Source organism: Myotis brandtii, unplaced genomic scaffold (genome assembly GCF_000412655.1).
Source record: "Myotis brandtii unplaced genomic scaffold, ASM41265v1 scaffold775, whole genome shotgun sequence".
Lineage (NCBI taxonomy): Eukaryota > Metazoa > Chordata > Mammalia > Chiroptera > Vespertilionidae > Myotis > Myotis brandtii.
Genome location: NW_005371106.1, coordinates 519821 through 524485, shown reverse-complemented (window position 1 = coordinate 524485; position 4665 = coordinate 519821). Strand labels below are relative to the sequence as shown.

The 4665-nt window shown below is 40.9% G+C and overlaps 1 pseudogene; it reads right to left on the bottom strand.

Annotated features, from left to right (window-relative positions):
- Positions 1-3364: 3364 nt before the first annotated feature.
- LOC102249602 lies at positions 3365-4322 on the bottom strand (annotated as a pseudogene).
- Between the last annotated feature and the right edge of the window lie 343 nt (positions 4323-4665).

Below are 4665 nucleotides of genomic sequence, written 5' to 3'. Positions count from 1 at the left end.
TTGCTACAAATTGAACATAATTAAAGCATAGTGATTAATCACAAAAACAATATGTAATTATATATGTGTTTTCCGATGGTCTTAGGCGACCCCTGTGAAAGGGTTGTTCGACCACCCCAAAGGGGTCGCCACCCACAGGTTGAGAACCGCTGTTCTAGTCGAAGGAGCCACGCTCTCCTGGAGCCAGGGCACCGGGCTCTCTTGGGACTCCTGCTGCAGGGGCTGCACCCCACTGTGCCCAGATGGTGCAAGGCCATGTGGGGCTCCACACATGGACTGATGGACTTTACTCTGGCCTGAGTGCTGAGCCACACCGGCTGCAACATGGAACGGAGACTCCGGACACTGGCCTTGTTCCTGGCTTCGCTGAACTCCCAGCTGCACCTTTTCCAGGACTGGATCCCGAGAAACGTAACTTTATGCAAAGAACCTTTTCCCACATCCCATCCTTCCAGGGGGGCTTCTGAAAATGCTTCTTTCAGCAGCGCCCCAAGAACCTCGCTGCCTGAAATGATAGGGGAGTTTCATCCACTGGCCACGTGGACCTGGATCAGAGGGCCTGGCCACACCCAGGGCGCTAGCAGCACAGGCCGATGCATGTCAGCAGCACAAGCAGGTACGGCAGGATGAGACCCTCAGGTGGAGGCCACCCAGCCCAGACACCCCACCTCTGACTGCACTACTGTCTCGCTTCCCCTGGCAGCAGAAGCCATCGCAAGGAAAAGTGCCAAGTGGAGGGCATCAAACAGGACAGCAGCAGGACTAAGAGGACAGAGTAGATAGAGCCCCTGAGAAGGAAAGGCAACCCTAGCAGAGCCTGAGTCCTGAATTTAAATCCTGAGTCATTACACCAGACACTAACTTCTAACCCAGAAGAAAGTAAGATAGCTCGAAGTGGCAACAATGAAATTTGTTTGCTTGATTTGCTTAGTGTCTCTCTCTCTCTCTCATTCTGTCTCTTCTCCCTCCCTCCTTCCCTCCCTCTCTCATCATTAAAATAGGGGCTATGAGCAATTAGTTTGGCTATAGAGAAGTAAAAAAGAATTACATGTTTACACAAATGAGGTTTACGGGGGATATTAACTACTCTGCTTAAACTTCGGGTCCTGAAATGAACTTGGAAGGGTATCTATTCCAATTCACATTGCATTGAGAGGGAACAGACTGAGAAATGGGGAAGTAGCTATCTCAGGATCACAGAGAGAGTTGGTGACAGAGCCAGGACAAAATTTCACATCTCTGAGGCACCCGGACATGTGAGCATTCAAAATCAAGAGTGGCTTTCACCCGTAGTAATTGATGGTGGAAATCCCTGGATTCATTGTATAAGCACACACACAGCCCTCTACCACTGAGCAAACCAGTCAGCCCCGAGTGACTGTTTGAGGACTTTCCCTTCGCTCTTGTCTTCCCTGATCATTCCCTTTGTGGTGACTTTCAGTTTTGTGCAGTGCCAGCTGGTCGTGACTGGTTTAGCCTCTCCAACAAAATGTGTTGGATTTTATTTAAAAGTCCCACAGTTGCATTTCTGAGCTAAAAATAAAATTATGTTGTATCATCTGATATTTTCAGAAGATCAGCTACATCACTCCCCACCTTTCTGAAAATAACAGAGATGTGTGGCTTTTAAAATTCTGTTCTTTGAACAACCCAATTCAGAGAGCAATAGAGTTGTATCAGAGGTACCCTTAATATCAGAGTATTCAATTCATTATCCTCAATCCCAGAATGAGAGAGAGACAAAGACAGTCAGGCAGAGAGAGACACAAGAGAGACAGACAGACAGACAAAGAAAGATACAGAATTTCATTTTCTCCTCTAGCCTCATCATTGTAGACTCCAGCTAAATAACAGATTTTCCTTTATCTTCGAGAGATTCTCATTAGAAGTGATTTTCCCTCATTTCATGGGCTGTTAAAAAATATAGAAACAAATGTGTGTATACCAGTTAGCTTGAGAGTGTGTATGTTACAATAGTAAGGTGCATTTTAAGTGTGATCTCACACGGTTTCATTTTACTTTTCTCTATACATATTCCTTTACCCTGATTTATACACATATTTTTAAATTTTATTTTACGTAATTATTTTTGCAACCCAGCTTATAAAGAAGACCAAGATCTTGGAAGGGAGGATGCTTGCTCTCATCAGCTTCAGCCAACATTTTCTTTACCCATCTTCAAATCATTTACCAAAACTATACCTACAAAGCAAAATGAAATGGGGAGAAAACAAATAAGGGAAAAAATCCTCCTATTGGGGATAAAGGCATATTTTGTACAATAAATTTTATATTCAGTTTTGCAGATTGTGAAAATAGATGACAAAATGAAAGAGATGCTTCATTGAGACATTTTTCACTCTGTCCATGTGGATATAAACTCAATTTAAAGTTGTAACAAGCCTGGCCAGTGTGGCTCAGTTGTTAAGTATTGACCTATGAACCAGGAGGTCACAGTTTGATTCCCAGTCAGGGCACATGCTCAGGTTGCGGGCTCGATCCCCATTAGGGGGAATGCAGTAGGTAGCTGATCTGCGATTCTCTTTTATCATTGATGTTTCTATCTCTCTCTCCTTCTCCCTTCCTCTCTCTGAAATTAACAAAAACATATTTTTAAAAATAAATAAAGTTGTAACAAAACTTGATTGAAACAAGTGTGAGATTTAAGCAACCTCTTTAAGATCAGGGCACACATCTTTTAATATTTATTTTGACTTTCTTTTTTTTTTCTTTTAGAGAGACAGCCTTTATTTTAAGGATTTTTACACTGATGAACTCAAAAAGTGGTAATGTTATTCTGGAATTTATTGATTTGTATTTAAAAGGAACTGTTGACAAAGATTCACCAAAAATAATGTGAATAAGCAGGAAAATACAGTTAATAATACTGAAACATTACTTAAAAAATTCCAGGACATATGGTTTATCTAATATAACAATATCTCTTAGGTGCTATCTTAGATACAAAACCTGACTGCTTTTTACTTTTCTAAACACACAGTGGTATAATTAACAATATTCAATCACTTCTGTACTTTCCTGAATATATAAAAATTAAAATACCAATTAAAAACTAATATATATTCTCTTTAAATGTTTCTTACAAATACAGTTTCAATATTTTCATTCAATAGCGGTGTGGTTTAAGAGATTTTTCATTCACAAGTCAAATAACAATTCACCCAAAGGAAACTGATAGTCTTAGGCTCATAGTGCAAATACAGAGTTCAAGAATGAAGCAACTGATACTTCTAAATTACAAAACAGGTAAAATTCTTAGAAGATACATGCAATAAGCTCTACTAAGCAGCTGACCACAGAACTAGAACATTTGATCACTTTACTGGTGATTTCAATAGGACGCTAGATGTTTCCAAACTCAACTTGAATTCTCATCTTGGGCTTTGTATTTTGCTTTTCCGGTTTCACTAAAACACACACATGGTTTCAATCCCTGAAGTATTCATTATATTCAAGGGCATATCCTACAACAAACTTGTCTGGAATTTCAAGTCCAACAAAGTCTGGTCTACATCCAACACTTCGAGGGGTCCTTTTTACCAGCAAGTTTGCGACCTTGACCATCTTCGGATTATGCTGCTTGACCAAGGAAAGCAAGGTTTGCATTGTTTGCCAGTGTCAAGTATGTCATCAACAATCAAGACATTCTTTCCAGTCCTAACCAGTTTGGCTCAGTGGATAGAGTGTTGGCCTGTGGACTCAAGGGTCCCAGGTTCGATTCCGGTCAAGGGCATGTACCTGGGTTGGGGGCACATCCCCAGTAGGGGGTGTGCAGGAGGCAGCTGATTGATGTTTCTCATCAATGTTTCTAATTCTCTATCCCTCTCCCTCCCTCTCTGTAAAAAATCAATAAAATACATATATTTTTTAAAAAAGACATTCTTTCCAGTTAAAGCTGAGAGATCATCTCCACCAATCACTTTTATGTCCCCTGTTGATTGGTCATTACAGTAGCTCTTCAGTCTGATAAAATCTACAGTCATAGGAATGGATCTATCACTATTCCCTGTTCATGCTTTGATATAACCCAGCAGGTCAGCAAAGAATTTATAGCCCCCCTTGAGCACGCAGAGGACTACAATGTGATGGCCTCCCATCTCCTTCATCACATCTCGAGCAATCCACTCGGTCCTGCCCATAATTAGTCCATGACGAATAAACACCTTTTCCAAATCCTCCACATAATGATTAGGTATACAAAACAAATCTAGGTCATAACCTGGTTCTTCATCACTAATCACAACGCTGGGGCTGCGAGTCGCCATAACGGAGCCGCCAAAAGCACCAGTGGAGGGCAGCCTGAAGCGCTTGACTTTCTTTTCATAAAGATTTACCTCAGCAAAACAGTCACAATAACTATTTTAAATTAAAATGCATGAATGTGTCACAAACCCTGCAAAACCAAAACCCTAAAAGAACTTAATAATAGGCATTTGAAATAAGAATACAGTTGACCCTTGATCAACATGGGGATTAGTAGTGCTGACATCCTGCAGTAAAAATACTTTAGGTTTAACTTTTGACTCTACAGTCAGCCCTTCACATCCAAGGATTCAACCAACTGTGGATTGAAAACAGTATTTTTGATCCAAAGCTAGGAATCTGCAGTTGGGAAACTACAGTTGGAGGTTCAAAAATACTGTT